Here is a 19825-nt window from a genome sequence, read left to right as displayed (position 1 = left end):
ACTCATCTTGATACCGATTTCGATACCACAATAATAATACAATGGTTTTGTAAGTCTTTTGTAAATCTGAGACACAAGAGCAGATCCACAAGAACAAGACAAAATTAAAGCCGCAAGCGGCATCCAACGGCCCTCGCGGGCCGCCGGCCTTCCGACTCTGCGCTTTCGACTTGATAAAGATGGCGCCCTTATTGTGTGTTGAATAAAAAAAGAACTTGACAGACGGCGACACATTGGACATGGCCAATCCAGTGCAAATGAACACAAGTGTCAGTCAAATTTGCTGCTCCGCCGCACAGAGACCGTAGCACTTGGAATAAAAATATGGATAACTTTTGATGCCGCGCTTGTGTAGATGATTTTTCCCAAAGTAAAGCTTGATCGAGCTATTGCCCACGGAGGAGTTTGTTAAAGTGTGAAGCGTAAATGTGAACATTTCAAGGATTTGGCGTTTTTCTCATTTGTGACAGTATATTTGCAGCTCCACGGCACAGAGACCGTACCACTTAAAATCAAAATTTGGATAACTTTTGATGCCCCGTTTGTGTAGATGATTTTCCCCAAATATGAGCTTGATCGGGCAATCGGCCTAGGAGGAGTTCGTTAAAGTGTGAAGCGTAAAAATGTGGTGATTTTAGAGATTTCGCTGTTTTCCCATTTCTGACATATATTTGCGGGTCCGCCACACAGAGACCGTAGCACTTAGAATCAAAATATGGGTAAGTTTTGATGTCCCGCTTGTGTAGATGATATTCTCCAAATATGAACTTGATCGGACAATCGCCCTAGGAGGAGTTTGTTAAAGTGTGAAGCGTAAAAATGTGGTGATTTGAGCGATTCTACGATTTTCCCATAAGGATAACATGGGATGTTTCTGTCAACGCTACGGTTACGCCGTACAAAATATGACTTTGGCTCTCATACTTTTATGATCAGGATGGCAAATTAGAATTTTGTTCAAAATATCATGTCATTTGGAAAAACTCTATTGTTTATAGGCCACTCTGAAGGCCAAATAGTCAGAATTCTGGGAAACGTTTGCGGCTCCGTCGCACAAAGACCGTAAAAGTTATCCTTAAAATTTGGATAACTTTAGATACACCACTTGTCTAGAGGACGTACACCGATTTTGAGGTTGGTGGGCAAAACGCACTAGGAGGACTTCGTTAAAGTGTAAAACATAAAAATGTGGTAATTTGAGAGATTTTGTGGTTTTCCCATAGGGATAACATGGGAGGTTTCTGTCATCGCTACGACTACGGCGTAAAAATTTAGGCATTTTTGTGATTGGCTTTTGTGATCGGGACGGAAAAATAGAATTTTGGGTAAAGTTTAGACAATTTTGGTAAAACTAATTTTTGACCTTCAATGTTAATTTAAAGGTCACTCTGTAGGGGGCGCTATCACTGCCATTTCAATTTTGTCAGCCTAAACTGGTCCAAACTAGAAAGTTTAACAACTGATTCAAATTTGGTCCTAATCGGACTGGTTTTGATCAAATGGGAGCAATTTTTAGACCTGCAATATTCCAAAATAAGTTGTCCAACTTTGCGGCTGCGCCGCACACAGACCGTAAAAGGTATCTCAAAAAATTGAATAACTTTAGATGCCCCACTTGTCCAGAGGACGTACGCCGATTTTGAAGTCGGTGGGCAAAACGCCCTAGGAGGAGTTCGTCAAAGTTTGACGTAAACAAAATGGCTAACTCAGCTTGTTTTCATTTTCAAAGGAAGATGGCGGCCATAGGGTAAGTTTGGGGGCGTGGCCACAATGTTTTTTTTTGTTTATCCTCACGAGAGGAATGCGTGTCCCGAATTTCGTAGCTTTACGCCAAAGTTGACCTCGGGGCGTCTCCCATAGGCGCAATGTATTTTGACTTTTGTCGGTGGCGCTGTCGCGCCATTTTTTAACGAAAAAAAAAATGGCCCAGAAAAAATAAAATTTTTCACCGATTCTGAATTTTGGGCAAAGTTTGGTGAGTTTTTGAGCATGTTCAGGGGGTCAAATTAGAGATCAAAGCGCTGAAGAAGAACAAGAAAAATTAAAGCCGCAAGCGGCATCCAACGGCCCTCGCGGGCCGCCGGCCTTCCGACTCTGCGCTTTCGACTTGATAAAGATGGCGCCCTTATTGTGTCTTGAATAAAAAAAGAACTTGACAGACGGCGACACATTGGACATGGCCAATCCAGTGCAAATGAACACAAGTGTCAGTCAAATTTGCTGCGCCGCCGCACAGAGACCGTAGCACTTGGAATAAAAATATGGATACCTTTTGATGCCCCGCTTGTGTAGATGATTTTTCCCAAAGTAAAGCTTGATCGAGCTATTGCCCACGGAGGAGTTTGTTAAAGTGTGAAGCGTAAATGTGAACATTTCAAGGATTTGGCGTTTTTCCCATTTGTGACAGTATATTTGCAGCTCCACGGCACAGAGACCGTACCACTTAAAATCAAAATATGGATAACTTTTGATGCCCCGTTTGTGTAGATGATTTTCCCCAAATATGAGCTTGATCGGGCAATCGCCCTAGGAGGAGTTCGTTAAAGTGTGAAGCGTAAAAATGTGGTGATTTTAGAGATTTCGCTGTTTTCCCATTTCTGACATATATTTGCGGGTCCGCCACACAGAGACCGTACCACTTAAAATCAAAATATGGATAACTTTTGATGCCCCGTTTGTGTAGATGATTTTCCCCAAATATGAGCTTGATCGGGCAATCGCCCTAGGAGGAGTTCGTTAAAGTGTGAAGCGTAAAAATGTGGTGATTTTAGAGATTTCGCTGTTTTCCCATTTCTGACATATATTTGCGGGTCCGCCACACAGAGACCGTACCACTTAAAATCAAAATATGGATAACTTTTGATGCCCCGTTTGTGTAGATGATTTTCCCCAAATATGAGCTTGATCGGGCAATCGCCCTAGGAGGAGTTCGTTAAAGTGTGAAGCGTAAAAATGTGGTGATTTTAGAGATTTCGCTGTTTTCCCATTTCTGACATATATTTGCGGGTCCGCCACACAGAGACCGTAGCACTTAGAATCAAAATATGGGTAAGTTTTGATGCCCCGCTTGTGTAGATGATATTCTCCAAATATGAACTTGATCGGACAATCGCCCTAGGAGGAGTTCATTAAAGTGTGAAGCGTAAAAATGTGGTGATTTGAGCGATTCTACGATTTTCCCATAAGGATAACATGGGATGTTTCTGTCAACGCTACGGTTACGCCGTACAAAATATGACTTTGGCTCTCATACTTTTATGATCAGGATGGCAAATTAGAATTTTGTTCAAAATATCATGTCATTTGGAAAAACTCTATTGTTTATAGGCCACTCTGAAGGCCAAATAGTCAGAATTCTGGGAAACGTTTGCGGCTCCGTCGCACAAAGACCGTAAAAGTTATCCTTAAAATTTGGATAACTTTAGATACACCACTTGTCTAGAGGACGTACACCGATTTTGAGGTTGGTGGGCAAAACGCACTAGGAGGACTTCGTTAAAGTGTAAAACATAAAAATGTGGTAATTTGAGAGATTTTGTGGTTTTCCCATAGGGATAACATGGGAGGTTTCTGTCATCGCTACGACTACGGCGTAAAAATTTAGGCATTTTTGTGATTGGCTTTTGTGATCGGGACGGCAAAATAGAATTTTGGGTAAAGTTTAGACAATTTTGGTAAAACTAATTTTTGACCTTCAATGTTAATTTAAAGGTCACTCTGTAGGGGGCGCTATCACTGCCATTTCAATTTTGTCAGCCTAAACTGGTCCAAACTAGAAAGTTTAACAACTGATTCAAATTTGGTCCTAATCGGACTGGTTTTGATCAAATGGGAGCAATTTTTAGACCTGCAATATTCCAAAATAAGTTGTCCAACTTTGCGGCTGCGCCGCACACAGACCGTAAAAGGTATCTCAAAAAATTGAATAACTTTAGATGCCCCACTTGTCCAGAGGACGTACGCCGATTTTGAAGTCGGTGGGCAAAACGCCCTAGGAGGAGTTCGTCAAAGTTTGACGTAAACAAAATGGCTAACTCAGCTTGTTTTCATTTTCAAAGGAAGATGGCGGCCATAGGGTAAGTTTGGGGGCGTGGCCACAATGTTTTTTTTTGTTTATCCTCACGAGAGGAATGCGTGTCCCGAATTTCGTAGCTTTACGCCAAAGTTGACCTCGGGGCGTCTCCCATAGGCGCAATGTATTTTGACTTTTGTCGGTGGCGCTGTCGCGCCATTTTTTAACGAAAAAAAAAATGGCCCAGAAAAAATAAAATTTTTCACCGATTCTGAATTTTGGGCAAAGTTTGGTGAGTTTTTGAGCATGTTCAGGGGGTCAAATTAGAGATCAAAGCGCTGAAGAAGAACAAGAAAAAATATAGCCGCAAGCGGCAATGATCGGCCCTCGCCACGCCGCCGCCACGCCGCAAGAGGAGGGGGCGCTAACGCGCCCCAATTGTCCTTTTATTACATCTACTGCTGAATCTGTGACGCTGTCACATCTTCTCCCCTTTGTTTTACCATCAAAAAGCAATTTTATTTTGAATTCTTGGCAAAATGTGCGGCTTTGCCGCACAGACACCGTGACTCTTAGAATAAAAATGTGGATAACTTTTGATGGTCCACCCCTGAAGATGAGTCTCACCAAATTTCAGGTTAATAGGGCTAACGCCCTGGGAGGAGTTTGTGAAAGTCTAAAGTGTAAACATGTTCTGGCGATTTCCCCATTGGAATAACATGGAAGGTTTTGGTCATCGCTACGGCAAAGCCATAACAATTATGACATGGGTCTCATTGACTTTTTTGATGGGGATGCCAAAATTGAGTTGTGTGTCAAATTTCATATAATTTCGCAAAACTAAATATTTAACCCCCATATAAAATCTGTAGGGGGCACTGTGGCTCCAAATTAATTTAGTTCACTTCAAGTAGGTTTAGGGCAAAGAGTTTAACAACTGATTCTAATTTGACGCAATTCGGACTTTATCGGCGCAAACGGCAGAAATGTTAAATTTGGGAGATTTCTGAAATTCTTGCTACAGTTTGTGGCTTCGCCGCTCAGAGACCGTGACAGGTATCAATGTAATTTGGATAACTTTTGATGTCCCACTCCTCAGTAGCATTTTCACCAAATTTCAGCTTTTTAGGGCCAACGCCCTGGGAGGAGTTCGTAAAAGTACGACGTTTGGAAAAACTCCGAAGTCATGTTTAGCCATTTTTGAAGCAATATGGCCGACATCTGGTTGGGCGGACGGCGTTGCCGTAAAAATATTTTTTACTTCTCTTGTCACCATCTACCTCTGCGCCAAATTTCATGATTCTACGATCAGATTTTTTTTGGGTCATTTCCCACCTCTCAATGCATTTTTGGTACATTTGGGGGCGCTGACGCGCCAATTTTTTTAATTTTAGAAAAAGGAAATAGCCAGAATGTAGAGAGGCACGATTTTTAGAGGTGTGCTAATTTTTGTGACTTTTCGTCAATGTTCACTGGGTGAAAAATAGGGGGGTTGGTCCCGAGAAGAAGAAGAAGAAAGAAAGAAAGAAAGAATATTAAAGCCGCAAGCGGCATCCAACGGCCCTCGCGGGCCGCCGGCCTTCCGACTCTGCGCTTTTGACTTGATAAAGATGGCGCCCTTATTGTGTCTTGAATAAAAAAAGAACTTGACAGACGGCGACACATTGGGCATGGCCAATCCAGTGCAAATGAACACAAGTGTCAGTCAAATTTGCTGCGCCGCCGCACAGAGACCGTAGCACTTGGAATAAAAATATGGATACCTTTTGATGCCCCGCTTGTGTAGATGATTTTTCCCAAAGTAAAGCTTGATCGAGCTATTGCCCACGGAGGAGTTTGTTAAAGTGTGAAGCGTAAATGTGAACATTTCAAGGATTTGGCGTTTTTCCCATTTGTGACAGTATATTTGCAGCTCCACGGCACAGAGACCGTACCACTTAAAATCAAAATATGGATAACTTTTGATGCCCCGTTTGTGTAGATGATTTTCCCCAAATATGAGCTTGATCGGGCAATCGCCCTAGGAGGAGTTCGTTAAAGTGTGAAGCGTAAAAATGTGGTGATTTTAGAGATTTCGCTGTTTTCCCATTTCTGACATATATTTGCGGGTCCGCCACACAGAGACCGTAGCACTTAGAATCAAAATATGGGTAAGTTTTGATGCCCCGCTTGTGTAGATGATATTCTCCAAATATGAACTTGATCGGACAATCGCCCTAGGAGGAGTTCATTAAAGTGTGAAGCGTAAAAATGTGGTGATTTGAGCGATTCTACGATTTTCCCATAAGGATAACATGGGATGTTTCTGTCAACGCTACGGTTACGCCGTACAAAATATGACTTTGGCTCTCATACTTTTATGATCAGGATGGCAAATTAGAATTTTGTTCAAAATATCATGTCATTTGGAAAAACTCTATTGTTTATAGGCCACTCTGAAGGCCAAATAGTCAGAATTCTGGGAAACGTTTGCGGCTCCGTCGCACAAAGACCGTAAAAGTTATCCTTAAAATTTGGATAACTTTAGATACACCACTTGTCTAGAGGACGTACACCGATTTTGAGGTTGGTGGGCAAAACGCACTAGGAGGACTTCGTTAAAGTGTAAAACATAAAAATGTGGTAATTTGAGAGATTTTGTGGTTTTCCCATAGGGATAACATGGGAGGTTTCTGTCATCGCTACGACTACGGCGTAAAAATTTAGGCATTTTTGTGATTGGCTTTTGTGATCGGGACGGCAAAATAGAATTTTGGGTAAAGTTTAGACAATTTTGGTAAAACTAATTTTTGACCTTCAATGTTAATTTAAAGGTCACTCTGTAGGGGGCGCTATCACTGCCATTTCAATTTTGTCAGCCTAAACTGGTCCAAACTAGAAAGTTTAACAACTGATTCAAATTTGGTCCTAATCGGACTGGTTTTGATCAAATGGGAGCAATTTTTAGACCTGCAATATTCCAAAATAAGTTGTCCAACTTTGCGGCTGCGCCGCACACAGACTGTAAAAGGTATCTCAAAAAATTGAATAACTTTAGATGCCCCACTTGTCCAGAGGACGTACGCCGATTTTGAAGTCGGTGGGCAAAACGCCCTAGGAGGAGTTCGTCAAAGTTTGACGTAAACAAAATGGCTAACTCAGCTTGTTTTCATTTTCAAAGGAAGATGGCGGCCATAGGGTAAGTTTGGGGGCGTGGCCACAATGTTTTTTTTTGTTTATCCTCACGAGAGGAATGCGTGTCCCGAATTTCGTAGCTTTACGCCAAAGTTGACCTCGGGGCGTCTCCCATAGGCGCAATGTATTTTGACTTTTGTCGGTGGCGCTGTCGCGCCATTTTTTAACGAAAAAAAAAATGGCCCAGAAAAAATAAAATTTTTCACCGATTCTGAATTTTGGGCAAAGTTTGGTGAGTTTTTGAGCATGTTCAGGGGGTCAAATTAGAGATCAAAGCGCTGAAGAAGAACAAGAAAAATTAAAGCCGCAAGCGGCATCCAACGGCCCTCGCGGGCCGCCGGCCTTCCGACTCTGCGCTTTCGACTTGATAAAGATGGCGCCCTTATTGTGTCTTGAATAAAAAAAGAACTTGACAGACGGCGACACATTGGACATGGCCAATCCAGTGCAAATGAACACAAGTGTCAGTCAAATTTGCTGCGCCGCCGCACAGAGACCGTAGCACTTGGAATAAAAATATGGATACCTTTTGATGCCCCGCTTGTGTAGATGATTTTTCCCAAAGTAAAGCTTGATCGAGCTATTGCCCACGGAGGAGTTTGTTAAAGTGTGAAGCGTAAATGTGAACATTTCAAGGATTTGGCGTTTTTCCCATTTGTGACAGTATATTTGCAGCTCCACGGCACAGAGACCGTACCACTTAAAATCAAAATATGGATAACTTTTGATGCCCCGTTTGTGTAGATGATTTTCCCCAAATATGAGCTTGATCGGGCAATCGCCCTAGGAGGAGTTCGTTAAAGTGTAAAGCGTAAAAATGTGGTGATTTTAGAGATTTCGCTGTTTTCCCATTTCTGACATATATTTGCGGGTCCGCCACACAGAGACCGTACCACTTAAAATCAAAATATGGATAACTTTTGATGCCCCGTTTGTGTAGATGATTTTCCCCAAATATGAGCTTGATCGGGCAATCGCCCTAGGAGGAGTTCGTTAAAGTGTGAAGCGTAAAAATGTGGTGATTTTAGAGATTTCGCTGTTTTCCCATTTCTGACATATATTTGCGGGTCCGCCACACAGAGACCGTACCACTTAAAATCAAAATATGGATAACTTTTGATGCCCCGTTTGTGTAGATGATTTTCCCCAAATATGAGCTTGATCGGGCAATCGCCCTAGGAGGAGTTCGTTAAAGTGTGAAGCGTAAAAATGTGGTGATTTTAGAGATTTCGCTGTTTTCCCATTTCTGACATATATTTGCGGGTCCGCCACACAGAGACCGTAGCACTTAGAATCAAAATATGGGTAAGTTTTGATGCCCCGCTTGTGTAGATGATATTCTCCAAATATGAACTTGATCGGACAATCGCCCTAGGAGGAGTTCATTAAAGTGTGAAGCGTAAAAATGTGGTGATTTGAGCGATTCTACGATTTTCCCATAAGGATAACATGGGATGTTTCTGTCAACGCTACGGTTACGCCGTACAAAATATGACTTTGGCTCTCATACTTTTATGATCAGGATGGCAAATTAGAATTTTGTTCAAAATATCATGTCATTTGGAAAAACTCTATTGTTTATAGGCCACTCTGAAGGCCAAATAGTCAGAATTCTGGGAAACGTTTGCGGCTCCGTCGCACAAAGACCGTAAAAGTTATCCTTAAAATTTGGATAACTTTAGATACACCACTTGTCTAGAGGACGTACACCGATTTTGAGGTTGGTGGGCAAAACGCACTAGGAGGACTTCGTTAAAGTGTAAAACATAAAAATGTGGTAATTTGAGAGATTTTGTGGTTTTCCCATAGGGATAACATGGGAGGTTTCTGTCATCGCTACGACTACGGCGTAAAAATTTAGGCATTTTTGTGATTGGCTTTTGTGATCGGGACGGCAAAATAGAATTTTGGGTAAAGTTTAGACAATTTTGGTAAAACTAATTTTTGACCTTCAATGTTAATTTAAAGGTCACTCTGTAGGGGGCGCTATCACTGCCATTTCAATTTTGTCAGCCTAAACTGGTCCAAACTAGAAAGTTTAACAACTGATTCAAATTTGGTCCTAATCGGACTGGTTTTGATCAAATGGGAGCAATTTTTAGACCTGCAATATTCCAAAATAAGTTGTCCAACTTTGCGGCTGCGCCGCACACAGACTGTAAAAGGTATCTCAAAAAATTGAATAACTTTAGATGCCCCACTTGTCCAGAGGACGTACGCCGATTTTGAAGTCGGTGGGCAAAACGCCCTAGGAGGAGTTCGTCAAAGTTTGACGTAAACAAAATGGCTAACTCAGCTTGTTTTCATTTTCAAAGGAAGATGGCGGCCATAGGGTAAGTTTGGGGGCGTGGCCACAATGATTTTTTTTGTTTATCCTCACGAGAGGAATGCGTGTCCCGAATTTCGTAGCTTTACGCCAAAGTTGACCTCGGGGCGTCTCCCATAGGCGCAATGTATTTTGACTTTTGTCGGTGGCGCTGTCGCGCCATTCTTTAACGAAAAAAAAAATGGCCCAGAAAAAATAAAATTTTTCACCGATTCTGAATTTTGGGCAAAGTTTGGTGAGTTTTTGAGCATGTTCAGGGGGTCAAATTAGAGATCAAAGCGCTGAAGAAGAACAAGAAAAATTAAAGCCGCAAGCGGCATCCAACGGCCCTCGCGGGCCGCCGGCCTTCCGACTCTGCGCTTTCGACTTGATAAAGATGGCGCCCTTATTGTGTCTTGAATAAAAAAAGAACTTGACAGACGGCGACACATTGGACATGGCCAATCCAGTGCAAATGAACACAAGTGTCAGTCAAATTTGCTGCGCCGCCGCACAGAGACCGTAGCACTTGGAATAAAAATATGGATACCTTTTGATGCCCCGCTTGTGTAGATGATTTTTCCCAAAGTAAAGCTTGATCGAGCTATTGCCCACGGAGGAGTTTGTTAAAGTGTGAAGCGTAAATGTGAACATTTCAAGGATTTGGCGTTTTTCCCATTTGTGACAGTATATTTGCAGCTCCACGGCACAGAGACCGTACCACTTAAAATCAAAATATGGATAACTTTTGATGCCCCGTTTGTGTAGATGATTTTCCCCAAATATGAGCTTGATCGGGCAATCGCCCTAGGAGGAGTTCGTTAAAGTGTGAAGCGTAAAAATGTGGTGATTTTAGAGATTTCGCTGTTTTCCCATTTCTGACATATATTTGCGGGTCCGCCACACAGAGACCGTACCACTTAAAATCAAAATATGGATAACTTTTGATGCCCCGTTTGTGTAGATGATTTTCCCCAAATATGAGCTTGATCGGGCAATCGCCCTAGGAGGAGTTCGTTAAAGTGTGAAGCGTAAAAATGTGGTGATTTTAGAGATTTCGCTGTTTTCCCATTTCTGACATATATTTGCGGGTCCGCCACACAGAGACCGTACCACTTAAAATCAAAATATGGATAACTTTTGATGCCCCGTTTGTGTAGATGATTTTCCCCAAATATGAGCTTGATCGGGCAATCGCCCTAGGAGGAGTTCGTTAAAGTGTGAAGCGTAAAAATGTGGTGATTTTAGAGATTTCGCTGTTTTCCCATTTCTGACATATATTTGCGGGTCCGCCACACAGAGACCGTAGCACTTAGAATCAAAATATGGGTAAGTTTTGATGCCCCGCTTGTGTAGATGATATTCTCCAAATATGAACTTGATCGGACAATCGCCCTAGGAGGAGTTCATTAAAGTGTGAAGCGTAAAAATGTGGTGATTTGAGCGATTCTACGATTTTCCCATAAGGATAACATGGGATGTTTCTGTCAACGCTACGGTTACGCCGTACAAAATATGACTTTGGCTCTCATACTTTTATGATCAGGATGGCAAATTAGAATTTTGTTCAAAATATCATGTCATTTGGAAAAACTCTATTGTTTATAGGCCACTCTGAAGGCCAAATAGTCAGAATTCTGGGAAACGTTTGCGGCTCCGTCGCACAAAGACCGTAAAAGTTATCCTTAAAATTTGGATAACTTTAGATACACCACTTGTCTAGAGGACGTACACCGATTTTGAGGTTGGTGGGCAAAACGCACTAGGAGGACTTCGTTAAAGTGTAAAACATAAAAATGTGGTAATTTGAGAGATTTTGTGGTTTTCCCATAGGGATAACATGGGAGGTTTCTGTCATCGCTACGACTACGGCGTAAAAATTTAGGCATTTTTGTGATTGGCTTTTGTGATCGGGACGGCAAAATAGAATTTTGGGTAAAGTTTAGACAATTTTGGTAAAACTAATTTTTGACCTTCAATGTTAATTTAAAGGTCACTCTGTAGGGGGCGCTATCACTGCCATTTCAATTTTGTCAGCCTAAACTGGTCCAAACTAGAAAGTTTAACAACTGATTCAAATTTGGTCCTAATCGGACTGGTTTTGATCAAATGGGAGCAATTTTTAGACCTGCAATATTCCAAAATAAGTTGTCCAACTTTGCGGCTGCGCCGCACACAGACCGTAAAAGGTATCTCAAAAAATTGAATAACTTTAGATGCCCCACTTGTCCAGAGGACGTACGCCGATTTTGAAGTCGGTGGGCAAAACGCCCTAGGAGGAGTTCGTCAAAGTTTGACGTAAACAAAATGGCTAACTCAGCTTGTTTTCATTTTCAAAGGAAGATGGCGGCCATAGGGTAAGTTTGGGGGCGTGGCCACAATGTTTTTTTTTGTTTATCCTCACGAGAGGAATGCGTGTCCCGAATTTCGTAGCTTTACGCCAAAGTTGACCTCGGGGCGTCTCCCATAGGCGCAATGTATTTTGACTTTTGTCGGTGGCGCTGTCGCGCCATTTTTTAACGAAAAAAAAAATGGCCCAGAAAAAATAAAATTTTTCACCGATTCTGAATTTTGGGCAAAGTTTGGTGAGTTTTTGAGCATGTTCAGGGGGTCAAATTAGAGATCAAAGCGCTGAAGAAGAACAAGAAAAAATATAGCCGCAAGCGGCAATGATCGGCCCTCGCCACGCCGCCGCCACGCCGCAAGAGGAGGGGGCGCTAACGCGCCCCAATTGTCCTTTTATTACATCTACTGCTGAATCTGTGACGCTGTCACATCTTCTCCCCTTTGTTTTACCATCAAAAAGCAATTTTATTTTGAATTCTTGGCAAAATGTGCGGCTTTGCCGCACAGACACCGTGACTCTTAGAATAAAAATGTGGATAACTTTTGATGGTCCACCCCTGAAGATGAGTCTCACCAAATTTCAGGTTAATAGGGCTAACGCCCTGGGAGGAGTTTGTGAAAGTCTAAAGTGTAAACATGTTCTGGCGATTTCCCCATTGGAATAACATGGAAGGTTTTGGTCATCGCTACGGCAAAGCCATAACAATTATGACATGGGTCTCATTGACTTTTTTGATGGGGATGCCAAAATTGAGTTGTGTGTCAAATTTCATATAATTTCGCAAAACTAAATATTTAACCCCCATATAAAATCTGTAGGGGGCACTGTGGCTCCAAATTAATTTAGTTCACTTCAAGTAGGTTTAGGGCAAAGAGTTTAACAACTGATTCTAATTTGACGCAATTCGGACTTTATCGGCGCAAACGGCAGAAATGTTAAATTTGGGAGATTTCTGAAATTCTTGCTACAGTTTGTGGCTTCGCCGCTCAGAGACCGTGACAGGTATCAATGTAATTTGGATAACTTTTGATGTCCCAATCCTCAGTAGCATTTTCACCAAATTTCAGCTTTTTAGGGCCAACGCCCTGGGAGGAGTTCGTAAAAGTACGACGTTTGGAAAAACTCCGAAGTCATGTTTAGCCATTTTTGAAGCAATATGGCCGACATTTGGTTGGGCGGACGGCGTTGCCGTAAAAATATTTTTTACTTCTCTTGTCACCATCTACCTCTGCGCCAAATTTCATGATTCTACGATCAGATTTTTTTTGGGTCATTTCCCACCTCTCAATGCATTTTTGGTACATTTGGGGGCGCTGACGCGCCAATTTTTTTAATTTTAGAAAAAGGAAATAGCCAGAATGTAGAGAGGCACGATTTTTAGAGGTGTGCTAATTTTTGTGACTTTTCGTCAATGTTCACTGGGTGAAAAATAGGGGGGTTGGTCCCGAGAAGAAGAAGAAGAAAGAAAGAAAGAAAGAATATTAAAGCCGCAAGCGGCATCCAACGGCCCTCGCGGGCCGCCGGCCTTCCGACTCTGCGCTTTTGACTTGATAAAGATGGCGCCCTTATTGTGTCTTGAATAAAAAAAGAACTTGACAGACGGCGACACATTGGACATGGCCAATCCAGTGCAAATGAACACAAGTGTCAGTCAAATTTGCTGCGCCGCCGCACAGAGACCGTAGCACTTGGAATAAAAATATGGATACCTTTTGATGCCCCGCTTGTGTAGATGATTTTTCCCAAAGTAAAGCTTGATCGAGCTATTGCCCACGGAGGAGTTTGTTAAAGTGTGAAGCGTAAATGTGAACATTTCAAGGATTTGGCGTTTTTCCCATTTGTGACAGTATATTTGCAGCTCCACGGCACAGAGACCGTACCACTTAAAATCAAAATATGGATAACTTTTGATGCCCCGTTTGTGTAGATGATTTTCCCCAAATATGAGCTTGATCGGGCAATCGCCCTAGGAGGAGTTCGTTAAAGTGTGAAGCGTAAAAATGTGGTGATTTTAGAGATTTCGCTGTTTTCCCATTTCTGACATATATTTGCGGGTCCGCCACACAGAGACCGTAGCACTTAGAATCAAAATATGGGTAAGTTTTGATGCCCCGCTTGTGTAGATGATATTCTCCAAATATGAACTTGATCGGACAATCGCCCTAGGAGGAGTTCATTAAAGTGTGAAGCGTAAAAATGTGGTGATTTGAGCGATTCTACGATTTTCCCATAAGGATAACATGGGATGTTTCTGTCAACGCTACGGTTACGCCGTACAAAATATGACTTTGGCTCTCATACTTTTATGATCAGGATGGCAAATTAGAATTTTGTTCAAAATATCATGTCATTTGGAAAAACTCTATTGTTTATAGGCCACTCTGAAGGCCAAATAGTCAGAATTCTGGGAAACGTTTGCGGCTCCGTCGCACAAAGACCGTAAAAGTTATCCTTAAAATTTGGATAACTTTAGATACACCACTTGTCTAGAGGACGTACACCGATTTTGAGGTTGGTGGGCAAAACGCACTAGGAGGACTTCGTTAAAGTGTAAAACATAAAAATGTGGTAATTTGAGAGATTTTGTGGTTTTCCCATAGGGATAACATGGGAGGTTTCTGTCATCGCTACGACTACGGCGTAAAAATTTAGGCATTTTTGTGATTGGCTTTTGTGATCGGGACGGCAAAATAGAATTTTGGGTAAAGTTTAGACAATTTTGGTAAAACTAATTTTTGACCTTCAATGTTAATTTAAAGGTCACTCTGTAGGGGGCGCTATCACTGCCATTTCAATTTTGTCAGCCTAAACTGGTCCAAACTAGAAAGTTTAACAACTGATTCAAATTTGGTCCTAATCGGACTGGTTTTGATCAAATGGGAGCAATTTTTAGACCTGCAATATTCCAAAATAAGTTGTCCAACTTTGCGGCTGCGCCGCACACAGACCGTAAAAGGTATCTCAAAAAATTGAATAACTTTAGATGCCCCACTTGTCCAGAGGACGTACGCCGATTTTGAAGTCGGTGGGCAAAACGCCCTAGGAGGAGTTCGTCAAAGTTTGACGTAAACAAAATGGCTAACTCAGCTTGTTTTCATTTTCAAAGGAAGATGGCGGCCATAGGGTAAGTTTGGGGGCGTGGCCACAATGTTTTTTTTTGTTTATCCTCACGAGAGGAATGCGTGTCCCGAATTTCGTAGCTTTACGCCAAAGTTGACCTCGGGGCGTCTCCCATAGGCGCAATGTATTTTGACTTTTGTCGGTGGCGCTGTCGCGCCATTTTTTAACGAAAAAAAAAATGGCCCAGAAAAAATAAAATTTTTCACCGATTCTGAATTTTGGGCAAAGTTTGGTGAGTTTTTGAGCATGTTCAGGGGGTCAAATTAGAGATCAAAGCGCTGAAGAAGAACAAGAAAAATTAAAGCCGCAAGCGGCATCCAACGGCCCTCGCGGGCCGCCGGCCTTCCGACTCTGCGCTTTTGACTTGATAAAGATGGCGCCCTTATTGTGTGTTGAATAAAAAAAGAACTTGACAGACGGCGACACATTGGACATGGCCAATCCAGTGCAAATGAACACAAGTGTCAGTCAAATTTGCTGCGCCGCCGCACAGAGACCGTAGCACTTGGAATAAAAATATGGATAACTTTTGATGCCGCGCTTGTGTAGATGATTTTTCCCAAAGTAAAGCTTGATCGAGCTATTGCCCACGGAGGAGTTTGTTAAAGTGTGAAGCGTAAATGTGAACATTTCAAGGATTTGGCGTTTTTCCCATTTGTGACAGTATATTTGCAGCTCCACGGCACAGAGACCGTACCACTTAAAATCAAAATATGGATAACTTTTGATGCCCCGTTTGTGTAGATGATTTTCCCCAAATATGAGCTTGATCGGGCAATCGGCCTAGGAGGAGTTCGTTAAAGTGTGAAGCGTAAAAATGTGGTGATTTTAGAGATTTCGCTGTTTTCCCATTTCTGACATATATTTGCGGGTCCGCCACACAGAGACCGTAGCACTTAGAATCAAAATATGGGTAAGTTTTGATGCCCCGCTTGTGTAGATGATATTCTCCAAATATGAACTTGATCGGACAATCGCCCTAGGAGGAGTTTGTTAAAGTGTGAAGCGTAAAAATGTGGTGATTTGAGCGATTCTACGATTTTCCCATAAGGATAACATGGGATGTTTCTGTCAACGCTACGGTTACGCCGTACAAAATATGACTTTGGCTCTCATACTTGTATGATCAGGATGGCAAATTAGAATTTCGTTCAAAATATCATGTCATTTGGAAAAACTCTATTGTTTATAGGCCACTCTGAAGGCCAAATAGTCAGAATTCTGGGAAACGTTTGCGGCTCCGTCGCACAAAGACCGTAAAAGTTATCCTTAAAATTTGGATAACTTTAGATACACCACTTGTCTAGAGGACGTACACCGATTTTGAGGTTGGTGGGCAAAACGCACTAGGAGGACTTCGTTAAAGTGTAAAACATAAAAATGTGGTAATTTGAGAGATTTTGTGGTTTTCCCATAGGGATAACATGGGAGGTTTCTGTCATCGCTACGACTACGGCGTAAAAATTTAGGCATTTTTGTGATTGGCTTTTGTGATCGGGACGGCAAAATAGAATTTTGGGTAAAGTTTAGACAATTTTGGTAAAACTAATCTTTGACCTTCAATGTTAATTTAAAGGTCACTCTGTAGGGGGCGCTATCACTGCCATTTCAATTTTGTCAGCCTAAACTGGTCCAAACTAGAAAGTTTAACAACTGATTCAAATTTGGTCCTAATCGGACTGGTTTTGATCAAATGGGAGCAATTTTTAGACCTGCAATATTCCAAAATAAGTTGTCCAACTTTGCGGCTGCGCCGCACACAGACCGTAAAAGGTATCTCAAAAAATTGAATAACTTTAGATGCCCCACTTGTCCAGAGGACGTACGCCGATTTTGAAGTCGGTGGGCAAAACGCCCTAGGAGGAGTTCGTCAAAGTTTGACGTAAACAAAATGGCTAACTCAGCTTGTTTTCATTTTCAAAGGAAGATGGCGGCCATAGGGTAAGTTTGGGGGCGTGGCCACAATGATTTTTTTTGTTTATCCTCACGAGAGGAATGCGTGTCCCGAATTTCGTAGCTTTACGCCAAAGTTGACCTCGGGGCGTCTCCCATAGGCGCAATGTATTTTGACTTTTGTCGGTGGCGCTGTCGCGCCATTTTTTAACGAAAAAAAAAAAGGCCCAGAAAAAATAAAATTTTTCGCCGATTCTGAATTTTGGGCAAAGTTTGGTGAGTTTTTGAGCATGTTCAGGGGGTCAAATTAGAGATTAAAGCGCTGAAGAAGAACAAGAAAAATAATAATAATAATAATAATAATAATAATAATATTTTTAGCAAAAACAATATAGCCGTTTTTACTATAACAACAAATGATACATCGTTTGAAAGCTCTAAGCCTTCCCGATGCCGCCATAGGGTGGAATCATCATTACGAGCGCTTACGCGCTCGTCAGTCCCTATTCCGTCGGGATGCCCCGCCCTCTCCCCATAGACTTCCATTGATTTGAGCAGATACAAGCATGGCCCATGCCTGCGGCATGGATTCTCGCGTACGGGACGATGCCAGGAGGGTTTTTGGAGGAATGCAGCGCTTCGCGCTGCTGTTGTCAACAATTAGTGAATGGGCTACGCCCATTCACTAATTGTTGACTATTTCTGTCATAGCAGGAGTAAGTATGCATGATCCATGCCTTCGGCATGGGCTAGTTCACTGTACTTGCCAGGGGCGACGGGGCACCAAACATGCGGGCTGCGCCCGCATGTTTGGTAAGACAGTTGCAACGCTGCCTTCGGCAGCGTTGCGGGAGCAATAGGCCCTCCCCCTGCTGGGGCTCGGGCCTAATAATAATAATTAAAGCCGCAAGCGGCATCCAACGGCCCTCGCGGGCCGCCGGCCTTCCGACTCTGCGCTTTCGACTTGATAAAGATGGCGCCCTTATTGCGTCTTGAATTAAAAAAGAACTTGACAGACGGCGACACATTCGACATGGCCAATCCAGTGCAAATGAACACAAGTGTCAGTCAAATTTGCTGCGCCGCCGCACAGAGACCGTAGCACTTGGAATATAAATATGGATAGCTTTTGATGCCCCGCGTGTGTAGATGATATTTCCCAAAGTAAAGCTTGATTGAGCTATTGCCCACGGAGGAGTTCATTAAAGTGTGAAGCATAAAAATGTGGTCATTTTAGAGATATCGCGGTTTTCTGACATATATTTGCGGGTCCGCCACACAGAGACTGTAGCACTTAGAATCAAAATATGGATAAGTTTTGATGCCCCGCTTGTGTAGATGATATTCTCCAAATATGAACTTGATCGGACAATCGCCCTAGGAGGAGTTCATTAAAGTGTGAAGCGTAAAAATGTGGTGATTTGAGCGATTCTGCGATTTTTCCATAAGGATAACATGGGATGTTTCTGTCATCGCTACGGTTACGCCGTACAAAATATGACTTTGGCTCTCATACTTTTATGATCAGGATGGCAAATTAGAATTTTGTTCAAAATATCATGTCATTTGGAAAAACTATATTGTTTATAGGCCACTCTGAAGGCCAAATAGTCAGAATTCTGGGAAACGTTTACGGCTCCGTCGCACAGAGACCGTAAAAGTTATCCTTAAAATTTGGATAACTTTAGATGCCCCACTTGTCTAGAGGACGTACACCGATTTTGAGGTTGGTGGGCAAAACACACTAGGAGGAGTTCGTTGAAGTGTAAAACATAAAAATGTGGTAATTTGAGAGATTTGGTGGTTTTCCCATAGGGATAACATGGGAGGTTTCTGTCATCGCTACGACTACGCCGTAAAAATTTAGGCATTTTTGTGATTGGCTTTTGTGATCGGGACGGCAAAATAGAATTTTGGGTAAAGTTTAGACAATTTTGGTAAAACTAATTTTTGACCTTCAATGTTAATTTAAAGGTCACTCTGTAGGGGGCGCTATCGCGGCCATTTCAATTTTGTCAGCCTAAACTGGTCCAAACTAGAAAGTTTAACAACTGATTCAAATTTGGTCCTAATCGGACTGGTTTTGATCAAATGGGAGCAATTTTTAGATCTGCAATATTCCAAAATAAGTTGTCCAACTTTGCGGCTGCGCCGCACACAGACCGTTAAAGGTATCTCAAAAAATTGAATAACTTTAGATGCCCCACTTGTCCAGAGGACGTCCGCCGATTTTGAAGTCGGTGGGCAAAACGCCCTAGGAGGAGTTCGTCAAAGTTTGACGTGAACAAAATGACTAACACAGCGTATTTTCATTTTCAAAGGAAGATGGCGGCCATAGGGTAAGTCTGGGGGCGTGGCCACAATGATTTTTTTTGTTCGTCCTCACGACAGGAATGCGTGTCCCGAATTTCGTAGCTTTACGCCAAAGTTGACCTCGGGGCGTCTCCCATAGGCGCAATGTATTTTGACTTTTGTCGGTGGCGCTGTCGCGCCATTTTTTAACGAAAAAAAAAATGGCCCAGAAAAAATAAAATTTTTCGCCGATTCTGAATTTTGGGCAAAGTTTGGTGAGTTTTTGAGCATGTTCAGGGGGTCAAATTAGAGATCAAAGCGCTGAAGAAGAACAAGAAAAATAATAATAATAATAATAATAATATTTTTAGCAAAAACAATATAGCCGTTTCCACTATAACAACAAATTATACATCGTTTGAAAGCTCTAAGCCTTCCCGATGCCGCCATGGGGTGGAATCATCATTACGAGCGCTTACGCGCTCGTCACTCCCTATTCCGTCGGGATGCCCCGCCCACTCCCCATAGACTTCCATTGATTTGAGCAGATACAAGCATGGCCCATGCCTGCGGCATGGATTCTCGCGTACAGGACGATGCCAGGAGGGTTTTTGAAGGAATGCAGCGCTTCGCGCTGCTGTTGTCAACAATTAGTGAATGGGCTACGCCCATTCACTAATTG

At 42.3% G+C, this 19825-nt stretch overlaps 1 protein-coding gene across 2 annotated transcripts in view; it reads right to left on the bottom strand.

Moving 5' to 3' along the window:
* Positions 1-19825, bottom strand: part of LOC140378976 (neprilysin-like) — a 56246-nt gene that overhangs the window by 6353 nt on the left and 30068 nt on the right. The gene's annotated exons all lie outside the window — the stretch shown is intronic.

Source organism: Eucyclogobius newberryi, unplaced genomic scaffold (assembly GCF_026437365.1).
Source record: "Eucyclogobius newberryi isolate DKJ021-1_F unplaced genomic scaffold, fEucNew1.0.hap1 SCAF_10, whole genome shotgun sequence".
In the NCBI taxonomy this organism is placed as follows: Eukaryota; Metazoa; Chordata; class Actinopteri; order Gobiiformes; family Gobiidae; genus Eucyclogobius; species Eucyclogobius newberryi.
This window is presented reverse-complemented; position numbering and strand designations above follow the sequence as displayed.